The sequence below is a fragment of the Linepithema humile genome, chromosome 2 (assembly GCF_040581485.1).
Source record: "Linepithema humile isolate Giens D197 chromosome 2, Lhum_UNIL_v1.0, whole genome shotgun sequence".
Taxonomy (NCBI): domain Eukaryota; kingdom Metazoa; phylum Arthropoda; class Insecta; order Hymenoptera; family Formicidae; genus Linepithema; species Linepithema humile.
This window is the reverse complement of record NC_090129.1, coordinates 23,094,370-23,108,823: the sequence shown is the minus strand read 5'-3', so window position 1 is coordinate 23,108,823 and position 14,454 is coordinate 23,094,370. Positions and strand designations below refer to the sequence as shown.

The 14,454-nt window shown below is 39.7% G+C and overlaps 1 protein-coding gene, 1 long non-coding RNA gene and 1 other non-coding gene across 5 annotated transcripts in view; 1 reads left to right on the top strand and 2 right to left on the bottom strand.

Moving 5' to 3' along the window:
* Positions 1–14,454, bottom strand: part of LOC136998114 (uncharacterized) — a 158,710-nt gene that overhangs the window by 25,216 nt on the left and 119,040 nt on the right. The window lies entirely within an intron of this gene.
* LOC105668880 (lachesin-like) overlaps positions 1–14,454 on the top strand; it is a 122,054-nt gene that overhangs the window by 29,502 nt on the left and 78,098 nt on the right. The window contains exon 1 of one of the 3 annotated variants that reach the window (XM_067350334.1): positions 3,517–3,890. The exons of the other annotated variants lie outside the window; for them this stretch is intronic. The gene's annotated coding sequence lies outside the window, so the exon portion shown is untranslated. Of the gene's footprint in view, positions 1–3,516; positions 3,891–14,454 lie in introns of those variants that run through there. 3 annotated transcript variants of the gene reach the window in all.
* On the bottom strand, positions 11,167–11,286 carry LOC136998289 (5S ribosomal RNA). Its single transcript, XR_010888883.1, has one exon. It is a non-coding gene; the product is annotated as a 5S ribosomal RNA (ribosomal RNA).

Sequence of the window (14,454 nt, the reverse complement as noted above, 5' to 3'; positions counted from 1 at the left end):
AAGTAGCGCAGGATGAACGGATGATAAATCATTGCAAGGAAGGAAGGAAAATCGCCGAAAACGGATTAGATGCGACAAACACAGCGATAAGTCTTCAGACACGCAGCTAGATATAAGGGCATCGTGTGTCACCGGCGTGCAACAAGTTGCCTCCAGCGGAACTACCCCCGCATCCCACCGCCTCGCGAATAGCGAGCCACCCCGCATTAAATCATTTTTAAACGTCCTCACGATCGCCGTCCGACTTTTATTCGAGCCGATACAAACCGAAGTCTGACGCGCGATAAATTTCTTCCTCGTCGGATTTCCTCTCCGAGAAACAGAATCTAGCTATCCATTTTAGCCGCGCGTATTGTTTCTCGTTCGTGGAATATTAATGTCAAATCCATTAGATTCGATGATTCTGAAATATCTACGAGAAGCGATACGAACAGACATCTACATGTCAATGTCAGACGATGTAGTTATACATTTAGATAGGTTATATAAATTTTTGTCGTATGTTTTTCACCTAGCTATAAATATAATGGATTGGAATAAAAAATAAAATAATCTTCTCGATAAATCTTCTCGACAATTTTACAAAAAATTCTTAAAAATTCAAGAAAAAATCAATGACAGCAACAGTTCACATGTCACAGTTTTATATATATGTACATTGCGATATAACTGCAATAACTTTCAATTAATTTATAATCGTCAAACATCTTTGGGCCAAAAAGTAACAAACATATGAAAAAATTACCGTAACATAAATTAGATTTCGAAATCATAAAAATTCAAAATTATATTTCGTCAAAAGGAAACTTGCGGTATCAATTTTGGGAACGCTGAGAGATAGGAGGTCTTTGGAAGTTTATCCCGTATCGGTAACACAGTCAGAAGTATGCAGAGAATTCCAGCGGGTCAGGTCGGCCCGGTCGTTAGGACTGGCCTTCCTGTTCACCCTGAGCATGTATCAAACTGAACGGTTCCGCATTTAATAACGGTCGGAGCTCGCTGTCAGAGCGGAACCGCTGTTTAGAGCAACCGATCGATTGATTGATTGATTGATCGATTGCTCACAGTGGTAACTGCAGATGCTCTCACGTACGCGGTCTACGCGTCGTTTAACTTATGCATAAATTGTAGTGCGAATTTGCTTTCTTACGATAAATAAAAGGAGTTCTCGCATGAGAAATTTTTTATATTTTTTCAAGATATATTCAAATAATATTTAACAAGGTTCTGATAAACAAGTGAAATACAAAAAGAGGCAAGAAAGCCTTTTCACTTTTATTACAGTGACCTTTACGTACATAAAATTGAATATTTTTCATTCTTATCTAATAAATGCAACAATGAAAATTTCTGTTTCTGTGTAATCAAAAATTAAATCGTGAATGTAAAGCACGTAAAGAGAACACATAAAAGTTGCTTAAATTGACAACTTATTTTTTCAAATTATCAAGTCTAATTTTAAAATAATATTATTAAGAGTTAAAATATTCCTTCAAAATGAAACAGTTTCAATTTATGATAATAAATGCGAGTCTTCAGAAAAGCAAACATTTTGGGATGTTAAAAGCTGCGCTTTGTCGTGTTCTCGAAAATAAAACGCTGACGCTCAGAAACTTTCGCAAAATTGTAAATGCCCGGAACTGCAACAGTAGCAAACTTCATTAAAAGTTGAAAAAGACGCCTTAACAAAAAAAAAGAAAGAAAGAAGGATCAGCTTTTGTGTGTCCATAATTTGAGAACAAAGTGAATTTCGCGAGATCGGCTTGGGGGAGATTGTGATCCTCTTTTCTTACACGGAGCTGTGCGAATAATTTGGAAATAGTATCGCGAGTCGCGATCGCGTCGTGCACTTAATGCGCTGCATAATGGAAGCGGAAGGGAACGGAAAGGGAGACGATACTCGATGTAATCCTTAATGCACACACGCGCATACTAAGTGAGCACTGCAGCAACTGGGCTACGGGGTTACCCGGCGACGCGTGCGTTCTTATGCGATAAATCAGCGGCGCGCTCGCGAAATTGAGCACGCGTGCAATCCCCCGTGTAAACACATTAGTAGTTCATAACGTCGCGAGATCCACGGAAGCGATCAAACGCTCGGCTCTCTCTCTCTCCCTCTCTCCTCCCTTGTGTGCGCGCGGAGCGGGATTACGTCTTCCTAATATTAACCCTGCATTGTAAGAGCTCGCACGAAATGCGCCCTGCTGCATCATCGCCGGGCAACAAACGCGACTGATTAATAAAATATGAAGCGCACCGCGACGACAAGTCCTCTTTACCTCTCTACTACGAGACCGCTTTAAAATCCTCTTCCATATTACAAGAGTATAATCGTTTGTCAAACGAAATATAAAAGCTCGAAAAAGCGTGTTTCCGTTTTTGTACAAATTATTAATAAAATTCAAGTATCTTTTCTAATAATTTTACAAAAATTTGCAACAAATAATTGTGATCAGATATTATCTATCACTTGCTACACAGTTAAAAAGTTGAAAAAAAGTTTTTCTAGAAGATAAAAAGCATATCACGCAGTTTAAAGACTTTAGTGCAATTGTTTCGCTCAATATCACCAAAATTGTAAATTGCTTCCAACAATGATTACTTCGCGAACTCGAATTCAGCAATGAGTCCGATAGTAAGCGACGAAAATAGAAACAACGGCAATATTACAGTACAAAAAAAATAGAGGGACATTTTATTGCGTCCATCTGCGTACGCGGTCGTGCATGAACGCCGCCAGAATCTTTTTTAGAGCACCGCATCATGGGCGCCGCCAGAACTTTTTTGAAAAAATCATCCATTAAAATTGAAAGAAAAAAAACCTTTTCAATAATTACATTTTTATATTGTAAAACTGTATATAATAATTAACAAAGCAAAATAAAATTAAAGGAAAAAAAGATTAAGTAATATTCTTGAAGAAGTAAAAAGAGAGAAATTTTTTAAAAATTTATCTCTTACCGAGGATCCAAAAAAGAATAATTTATATATATTTTGCAATAAATTTAGTTCATAAACTGCTCCTTTGACGGATCTTTCCCGTTTTTTTTTTTTTTTAAATTCAAAAAGAGATGAACGCGAAACTTGCAGCGTGTCGCGGCGCCCATGCGGCCGTGCACACCGCACTCGTGGTTGCCTCGTAGATTTCCGGTACGCACGCACGCATAAACGCGTCATTGCGCTGCCGTGGACGGACAGACCGGACGGACAGACGGAAAAAGAGAGCAAGAGAAGGAGAAAGGGTGAGAGAGTGAACAGGGACGAGATTGGGGGACGTCGGTTGCGGGACGGGGAACTGCGGCGAGTGGCGGAGGCACATGGAGGGTTAATGCATCAACATCAAAGTGGCTTGCCGGTACAATTATTGCACTCAACGCACTGGCCGCTACCGCTCGGTGTGCGGTGGCACAGCCACACGGATCACGGAGATAAAACACACACGCGCGCGCGTTACAGCGGCGGCACAGAGTAGGGAGCAGAGTGTGCATCCGGCCTCGGCGAGAGAGCGCCGTATATTACATTCTTCCGCGTTTAACTGGACGGACATTAATTTGAAAAAGTAGGGGACCACCGCGCGCGCCGTGCCGCCCGTGCCTGCCGCGGTTTAGAATCTCATATCCCCGGATGTGCGGCATGCGGACTTTGTGCGAACGTTCAGTCGCGACTTATGCGCTTTTGACGCACGCGATTCTTCTTCGTTTTTTCTACCGCATGTTTTTCTACCCGCTTCCCTGTGCTATCATACCGGTGTGCAGTGTCGCGTTGCATTTTTGCCACTCGCCGCCCTCGAATGTGTCGCCGAAGGATTTAAGATCTCCCGCGCGCCGTTTCCACGAGAATCGCGCCTGCAAAACGCTAAGCCTGGCTGGGGTATTAACAACAAAATTGCGGTATGTTCTGGCTTGCAGCTGCATCGAGCAGAATTGTACAATTATTTGAATATGAATCATAATATACATATAGAAATATTCATTCAAAGAGATATTGCGCAATATTAATTATTTCATTGAAATAATTAATTTTGCTTTGACGATCAACCTATACTTGACTGTTTCGATACAGAAATTTCACGTTTTTGTATTCTATTTTGATAGTCGGTAGTTTACTCGATTACACCAGCGAATTTATATAGTTCGTACGATATATTGTGTTATAAAGTCGCACAAAATTCATCGATAAAATTTAATCTACTGGTTAAGATTAACTTTTTTTTATACTTTTCTTTCTCAATTTTTATATTTATGCATGTTGTCAGACACATTTATATCGTTTATTCGCAATTGAACAAAAATATAGTTATTTGATTTCTTCCGCAGAATGCGATCCAATTAAGCTGCGAGATTTAAGCCGGCGAACGATCACCATAACGAACGAGCGTAGCAAATCGCAAAAGGCTACCCGTTATTCGCGGATTTTAACTCGTTTCCATCAGCTACGTTACGACCGCGTTCCAACATTCACCCCCTCTCCGCCCTCCTTCTTTTTTACGTGATATTCCTCCCTGTCGATCGTTGGGTCGCGTCCGGCACTCGTCATTCCCGAAAAGCAATTGCGCCGAGAAACGTTAAAGCGTGAAAATTGCGTATTCTCCCCGTCACCCCCTACCCCGTGTCTGACCCGGTTTTACGGGGTGTGTGTTTACCGCGGGCGCGTACGCGTGTGTAATGTTTGCGTAGTGTATACCGCATCCCGCGTTGGACACGCGTGCTAAAACTGCGGAGCGTGATGCGGCCTACGATAGCGAGTATGGCCGAGTGCACGGAAGTGTGGACCGCGACGGAATATACGGTATGGTCGAAGAGATAAAGGCAGGATGCATATTCGGAGAGATCACTGGTAGCGGATTCCAGCGGTGATACTGGAATCCTCGATACTACGCGGCCGTTTGACAAAACGGACGATCACCGCGTTTTATAAATCAGAAAAAAAGAACATAATGCGCCAAATATAAATTACGTTTAATTTTATAATGCATAAATAATTGCATTTGAATTTAGAATTGATAATTTTTATAATGCACAATTTAACCCTTCTACTATTTCTATTATTACTGAGAAAAATTATCATATCTTTACAGGGGTAATTTTTCCGATGAGAGAAAGAGAGAAACACGCAATGACGAGGTAGTATTGTTAACCAGTCTTTCGATTTGCAACTCGCAATTCCGCAAGTCCTCGCTGCGGGAAAGCACTGCGGCTTCTAAGAGATGCTAGCCGCGTTCAAGAGGGTCAGGCCGTGCTCGCCCGCACAGGTTATACGAATGCTCGTAGGTTTCCATCAGCGGTCGCAGAAACGACCCGTCCCGTTCGCCCCGCTCGTTTAACCTGGGCAAGTACTCGGTGTCCTCGCTAATAGGATTATCCGGATTCGCGAAGTTTCCTCCCGGAAACGGAATGACCGTGGTGGACGTAAACGCCGATGAAATTTGCGGCGGATTTCCGGAACCGCTCACTTGCCGCTCGAGAAACCGGATATTTCGATTTGCCACTCTCATAAAAGCGACGTTGAATAACGCAAATACTCGCTAAGTGGATACCGTGATTCTATCATGTAAATGAGATAGGCGAGAATCTTGTATACTTGGACCCTAATTTCAACAAGAGATTCGTTAATGAATTCAGAATTAATAAGTTTTTTAATCAGAAGTTTGTGGTATAAATATTCGAATTCGAGAAAATCTAGAACGGAAAGAAAAAGACACAGTAATTGAAATTTGATTTCGCCGCAAGCAAGTTCAGAATCTTGTTGCAGTCGATTTTTCTGCGAAAAGTGAAGGTGGAATGCAATTCCGACTTCGACCTTCGCGGGTTTTGGCGGCAGAATCCATAGAAGTTGGCGCCGCCAAAACTATCCGACTTAGGTTCGTAACATTCGTCGGTGCCCGCTGTCTCTGTAATGCGACCACTTACGAACATGCAGCCGGCAGCTATGCAGTTTAATACTTGCGAGTGTTTCTTGCAACGGCGGCATACCGAGCATACTGTGCTCCTTTCTCTCCTGTTCGCTGCCTCTCTCTCTCTTTCTCTGTAGAGGTTATTCTATTTCGGTAAAATAAACCGGCGAAAGAGGAGGCGGCGGAATTTTCTTGCGGTAACCGCAAATCGACTTACACGCTGTTAGAGATGTGCATAAAGGAGAGAAGAATGGCCTTTAATTCGTTTTCTTGTCGGCGCGTCCAGATTCATCGTGATGCGCGGAATTATTGTGACTTTTGCGAGTTGGAAACTTTCTCAAAAAGAGAATCAACGACTAATTTCGAGTATTTTTCATTAAAAAGTTTCATTAAAAATCTTAAAAATATTGCATAAATGTTTTTCTTGAAATCAATAAAAATACAGGTATAAACATCAGATAACTAAAAAAGTTTTCGCGGTTTTTGTATTAAATTTAACTAAACTATATAAAATTACTTAATTATATTAATTTTAATATAAAAAACCGTACAAACTTTTTTTGGTTATCTGATGTTATACAAAAATTGTTGAAATACCTCATGTAATTCTAATTCTAATTACATTAGATATTTATTAGTAGTGTTAGTTGGTATTTATCACCTCTGTGCCGAGATAAGCTCTTAAAGAAATAAAGAAAAGAGGGAAGGGCAGATAGAGGAGCGGCGATTGCAGTAAGGAGTGGTTCTTTACGCGCGACACGGTCTAATTATCGATATGACTTCAGCCAGCGTATTCGATCGGGCGTCGAAATGGTCGCCCAATGCGAACTGACAACGACGACGTTCAGATCTTGAAGTGCAACTACCCGCGGAAGAGAAGTCCGTGCAAACTCCTACAGACAGTTCCGCAAACTTCACTGGAACGTTACGTGCGTGTATGTAACGGTGTAATCGTTCACCAGCATACTCCGCGAAATACAGTACCGTTCAAAAAGATTTGTTCGCATAATTTTTATATCAAGAGCCATTCATGTTGAATTTAAATATATTAAACACGATGAGTTGCACTAGTTAACTTATCATAATTTTACTGCATTATAATTTTTATGTAGTGCATTTAGCAATTATGTTATTGTTCTTATTCTACGAATTTATACCCTAATATTTTTAATGTAATCACGTTAAAAAATATCAATTAAAATAAAAAATTTCGTTACTTTCAGTAACGATAGTTATAAATACACGGTGACAGACAATATAAGAGAATGATGTGCTCTTTTCCTTTGATAAAATAAGATAAAAATGACACGGAAATCACAAAAAGCATTTCAATCTGGACGGCGTTGCTACATTTATCTGCAATTTACGTTACTGCTATCGTAACGCCACCGTTAAGTTCCATTTTACAGCGCATACCGCGCCCTTTCGACCACCATTATTGAACGGTGCTGTACGTACGGATGATTTCAACTTGCTGGAGTGGCCGTTATATGGGGTTCTAAGCATTCTGATTCTGCTGACCGTTGCAACTCCCCCCCGCCTCTCTAACCCTTGTTCCACCACCCTCCGTGCACTCGCACGAGACCTACCCGCTCGGAGCTACGTGGTCCGCCTTTAAACCACCCCATTCTCGCGCTCGTTCGTCCCGCGACTCTTCCTCGCGCTTACTCTCATTTAGCGACTTCCCTCGACCCTTCCAACCCGATCCGATCTCTCGCTTGCTTTCTTCATCGACTACGCGCAGATCTCGTTAGCGGCGTCTTCGATTTCACTACGTATCCACCGTCTCGGCTATCCCGCCACGAAAGGGAACGTGTACGGAATAATCCTCGGTAAAGACCGAAGTCACTGGTTGTTATTTCAAGTTAAAGAATGTTAGTAAGCCATAATTACATTTATAATTAATAATTGTATTTGTGATTATAAATTGAATTTGTAAGATATTACAATTTAATCTGGTGTATTTCACATGAATACAGACTTTTTGAAAAATATAATAATTGAAAATTTTTTACAGGATTAAATTTTTCGATACACAGTATAATATTTGTCTTTAGATTACAAATAAAACTGTTACATATATATATATGGTATATGATTTTTACTGCTGACAAATCTGTATTTATTTACTTCTCTTCTATTACGTTTTGTTTATTACACGTTTTATATTTGCCTTTCCGACGATAAAACTTGATTTGTTAGTTATTTGATTTGTTGCCTCGCGGCAACATGACGCAATAAAGGGTTAAATATCCGGTAGTCGATTGCCGTTCAATTTTCCAGAACCGAATATCGCGGCATCACGAATATGATTCGAAGATTACGCGATCGAGCGAGAAGAAGAAGCGCGGCTCTTTTCCACCGACTGCGCTATATTCGAAGACCGTATACCGTTCTGGGGGATGTTAATATTTGTTGAAAATAATATCGTTCACAAACTACGGACAAACGATGCCCGGTAAGCGCGCTCGGAATTTTAAGCAAGAATCTTCTTACTGCCGCGGTTAAGGGAGAATGTAAATCCGACGCAGCCAAGCTCGCGGATTATAATTTTCATTCCACGGCACGCGAACAGGAATTTGCGCGGGGCGATAGTCAAACTTATGTAAGAATTACATCAGCCAATTACCCTTCCCATCCAAACCCTATCCTCTTGCCGCGCCGACCGTCTTCGGGATAAATTTTTATGGCACCAAAACTTTCTTCGGTGATTCTCGATTAAAACGCTCCGCTAAACAATTTCGCTGTTACTGAAATACGCCGATTTACAGAGAGAGAGAGAGGGGAGGGGGGGATTGGGAAGCAGTTTTAAAAATACCTGAGATGTGAAAGAGAGACTAATGGAAATTTAGCTCATTGCTTCCGAGATGAGGCTCTTTTGTGTGTAATTTTATTTTTTGATATATATTTAAAGTAATAGATTTTTTTATTCTTGAGCTAAAGTTGCGAATATATGAGAGATAAAGAGATACATTTGAATAGAAGATATATTTGAATTGCCTTAAGTATCTCTCTCGACGATAAAACATTCTAGTGTTTCACATAATTAAAATTTTACATTTGTCTTTAAAAGTGCGCCATAAATCTAAATATAGGAAATGGCCAAATTAGAATGCTTTTAAATAATTCTAAATTTTCAACAGTTTCAATTTTTTATGTATAGCTTCGAATTTTTCTTCTAAAATAAGAGTTTTCTAGTTTTAGATTTTATCAAAGAATAAGCATTTATTTTATAAATTAATTTTTATAGAAACACTAAAATAATGGCTCAATTTTTTTCTGTTTATATAATAAATTTACATTCTTCGTAATTTATTCCTTTATTTATTCACATAATTGAGAGGTCACGTAATTCTGTGTTTCAAAGCTTTGAACAAAAGAAATACATTGTACCAAAACAGAATCCTTCCTGTTCTCATTGTTGTCGCTGCCAAGATGCAGACAGATCTTGCGAGGGAGTTGGCCGTTTTAACTTCAAGCAGTTACACCAGCGGAAGTAGCCGAAGAGGGTTGGCTCGTTGTGCAAAGAAAAAAGAAAAAAAGCTACATCAGGGATGGAACGAGCAAAGGACGAGGGATGGGCACCAGAAGTCGGTGAAAACTCGTAGAACCGTCCCGACGGGATACGCGTAATATATAGGGTGTCTTGTATTCCCATATAATTTTTAATCGGTACATCAAAGCACAAGTTTGCAAATAAAAATGTTATGCTTAAAAACTCTCTAAAAAGAAATAAGAATTATAATAAATATATTATAAATTATTGCAGTTATCGATTTTTTTTACTGCTGCTGTTATTGTTATTTTTATTATTTATTGGCGGTAAAAATTAATAAGAATTATTATACTTGAGATTAATCTCGTACAATTATTACTTATCGATCCCTAAACTAAATTTTCATAAAAGTGATAATAAATTGAAAATAAATCTTCTCGCAAGATTTTATATTGACAAGATATATTATACACCCCGTATAGACGGAACAGGCGAGAAAAGTACTTTGCTCTTGTTTCCAATATCACTACCGTCTTTGATGTACTAGGTGCGCAATTAAGTTTCCGGGTTTTTTTTTATCAATGCAAAATGGAAAATTTCAAGAGAAATACAAAAAACGGTTTATTCAAAGTATCGTCCCTCGCTAGCTACACATTTTTGCCATCTCTCTGGCAATACATGAATACCGCGACGATAAAACGACGCGTCTTTGCATCGAAACCATTTATCCAATCAGTTTTGCACTTCTTCGAAATTGGCCAAGTGTAGCCCAGCTAAGCCATGTGCCATCGACCGGAACAAGTGATAATTGGAAGGGGCCAGGTCTGGTGAATACAGCGGGTGCGGTAGCAGATCCCATTTCAGCGTTTTGATGGTGTCCTGGACGATGGAAGTGCGATGGCACGGAACGTTGTCGTGCTGCAATATCACTCGTTCGTGTCTCGTGTCCCATTCTGGCCGTTTTTCGAGCAATGCATGGTTCAAATTTATCAGTTGTTGTTGTCTTGTGTTTGCGTATCATTTTCATCCAATAACGCTTGCAGATCGGCGTCCTCAAATGTTTTTGGTCTTCCGGAGCGCTCCTTGTCCTCAGTGTCGAAATCGCCATTTCTAAAGCGTTTAAACCAATCTTCACAAGTAGTTTTCGATTGTGCATGTTCGCCGTAGGCTTTCTCAAGCAAACGGCGTGCTTCAGCTGCATTTTCTTTCAAGTTGAAGCAGAAAAGCAAAGCTTCCCGCAAATGCTGTTTATTTGGCACAAAACTCGACATCTTTATTGTTAGAAAAAATATTTTTGCGTTGCAATATGTGTTGGTATTATGACTGGTTATTGTTGACAGATGTCCAAGTTAATAAAAAAACACAACTTTAGACATGTATATCGACTACATGTATCGTTAGCGCCATTCATGTGTGAAACCCGGAAACTTAGTTGCGCACCTAGTATTGGCGTTTCGAATAGTGCTTGTTCCGTTCGACCTCGTGAAAGGAAAGTGAATGCATTTTGAGCGTGTCACGCGGTCTCGTTTCATCGTCGAACATCTTTGACCCATTCTCAATCGCGCCTTGGCTCACGATCATAAAAATAGAACTTGTAAAATGCATTTATCTTTATAAGAAGATCGATCGTTCTCGGTTTCTGACATATTATCTTAAATATCTAAAAATGTAAGATAGAACGTAGTTAAATAATTTTATTAAAATTCAAGAATTTAAAAATACAGAGCAACTAATGTCCTGCAACACCGTACAATTATTTAAATCAGCAAAAAAAGAATGTCAACAGCACATAGTGTTCCCAGGCGGTCTCCCATCCTGGTACTGACTGTGCCCAACGTTTCTTCACTTCAGTGATCGGACGAGAACTGGTACATTAAAACGTGGTATGACCGTTGACAATAATAACTTTTTCAATATTAGTAGAAATAAAATATGAAACAATTTTAAATCAAATAAATTTTGCGAGGTAAAAAATTAAATATAAATGAAAAATAAAACTATAAATTGGCAATGTTTAAATATCGATCAATTACAAATAAAATAAAATATCTAAAAGCTATCTCAGTAAGTGCTTCTGGAATCACCGTAACATTATAAATTTCGACCAAATTTTTAAAGCCTGTCAGACTGGCATAATCAGATTTTTGTGGCTTAACCATCAATAGTAATGTGATTTCGGAAACATTTCGCAGCGAGAGTCAGTCATCCCGCTGAAATCGAATTCCATCAAGTTGAAGAAGTATATATCGGCGACGAAGAGTGAGCTAGAAACTTTTACAAAGTTTCCCTTGTCTTTCGTTCCTTCGAGTCCGCAATTGTCGCGGGGCTCATCCTATTCGTAAAGTTTCTCGGCCAAGACTTCGTCGTCGCGTTGTCGCGAAAAATATCAGCAAGAATTAGTTAACCGCGTCGCAACAACACGGACCGCAACAAGTAGTTAGCGCGACACGCTAAGTCATAGAGTTACGAGTAGCTACAGTAGCTTGCAAAATATTAAAACCTACGTGAGGATTTTGTATTATTATTTATCGTTAGACGCGCTCAGTGTTTCTGAATTCTGAAGATGAAATCTATAAATCAAATTCTTCTGAATTTAAAGTTCAAGTAAATATAAAAAAAACGCATTTAATACTGATGGAAATGTCAAGTAAAATTTAATATTTACCTAATATCTTAATGGATTTTCTTCAAAGATAGAATTTTCATTTTGTTTTATTCAGGATGATAAAACCGTCCACATAATTACATCGCGTGATCTATATTTTATTCTTCAACTTATCTTGTTCGTTATAATACTTTTTGAATGGTTGCATACAAAAATAATTTTAATAAAATTTTAATAAAAGTATAATTTTAGGATTATACAATCGACATTATTCGCAAATTTCAAGATATGTGTTTGTGGCTCCAAATAACATATAAATCCTATTATCTAAGGTAACTGATAAATAATCACACATATACATGAGTCAGGAAGATTGTCGATCTCTCAAAGTTCGTGTCGGACACGTTCATATCGTTGAAGATCTGAAAGAAGTAAGTCCGACGAAATCTTGAACAAATCGAAGTCCGCGAGTGACGAGAGAAGCGACCCCGAAACTTTTGGCTCTACCTCAGATTTTATCCTCCCAAAATCTCTTATTCCTCTCCTTACCTCGCACCGCAAAAACTCTCGGTACTGAGGACGTCAGATGCAGAGACGACGTCCTAACCGAGGGGGGAAGAGAAAAAGACGAAAGGAAAGAGAGAGAGAGAGAGAGAGAGAGAGAGAGAGAGAGAGAGAGAGGAGAACGGAGGAGGGCGACGACAAAGACGACGGAAGTTTCCTTAAGCGGCTAGCGGTCTACGGAAAAAAGCTGTATTGTAAAATTGAAACAAAACAATGTGGAAACTTTTTTCACGGGCGGTAAATCTCAAATTTAGTTGCCAACAAGAGTAACTTTTCGCAGTGATGAATAAAGATTAGCATTTAACATCCGGAAAAGTAATCTGCTAGTTGATAAGTCTAGAAATTATATCAGCGGTAATGTTGTAGAACACTCTTTCCCACTCTCCCTTTCTCTCTTTCTTTTTCCCTCTCTCCGCCTCTCCACGCAATATGATGGAATTGCAATGTTCTTGTATTCTATTTATCTCCAATATTTTTCTATATATTTTACTCTCTCGCACGCGGATTATCTGAAATGTTTTATTGCTGCGGCCTGAAAGCAAACCGATGTTTTTCATTTTACAGTTTCCAGCAATTTATTATCGTTTGTTAGTTTTCACCATGATATATCGATATGCATTTTATTCGTGTTTTCTTGTTCACTGCACTCATGCCTACATTTCTTCCGCAACTCAAATTTGTTCTGGACGTAATTTTCCGTCTCTGTCTTATACTGCGCAAATTTACGTTGAGGATTTTATTATTTACCCCTTTATACTTTCACTCTTCTCCGACGGAGCGCGATACGCTGATCTCTCCCCCCCTCGCTCGCGTCGAAGTATCTCACAATCTGCATATATACGCCGTGCGGAATGCATTCAATTGTCACATAGACGTAGGAGAATTTGTAATGTACAGTTAATGCGTCGCTAACGCGCATCCATCGACATCGTCAACCAGTTGTTCCCGAGGGATGAGCTCTCGCGAAGTCTACGGTAAACCTCGCAAACGTGCTTCCCATGGCTGCCTTTAAGCATCCCTTCCCCTCAAGCAATCGTCGTTACGCAGTACACGTATCGCGTTCACCGCCGCATGCGGTGTCGAAAGCACCGGGATGGTAACGCGGAGGCTGCACGCAGTAAAGGATAGTAAGGGAAGTGTACATTGTCTCGAGACAGTGTCGAAATTCCATCTTCTCCTGTCTGTAACACCCCCAAATACAACTGTCCTACTACGAGCGTGTAGTCCCCTTCGGGCGACTGCTCGACACTATTTCGCTAGCTAGAAAAATGTCAATTTTCGAACGTGACAGTTTTCCGATTTACCAGTAGAGTGGGTCAGCGCACTAAACGGTTTTCGCGGGGCGGAAATCGAGTGCTCGCGCGACACCTCGTTTCGTCTCGCGGATGGGCGAACTGGACGATCTCAGTGTGAACTGTCGCGGTAGAGACAGTTGGTCTCCCTCTTTGAGGATGAAAGATCACGCCCATTTATGACACAGTAAAAGATAAGATGCCGATGTCGCACGTTCTTCCAACAGTAAAGTAAGACGGAAATGTGATTATTATTCTTGGTTAAACACAGCAATGACGTATATATGAGTGATTTTTTTTCTTTCAGATTATACTTCTGTGATGACGTGTTAAAAAAGTTTTTACAGTTTCAATCTCTCTTAAATCTTTTTTTTTTTTTTTTTTTTTTTCTCGAAATACTACTGCTTACATATTCTTTTTAAGATAAACTCTATAAACTTTTTATTCGTAATAAAGCTTGTACAGCACTCATACTTTAAGGAAGGAAAGGTATATATAAGTGAACGGAAGGGCGAGTTGAACGTTGAGTATCTCGGATGCACGCTCACCTAGTTACTTCACTATCCCTTAATATCGTCTCTTGTAATTCTGACTCTCGCGCACG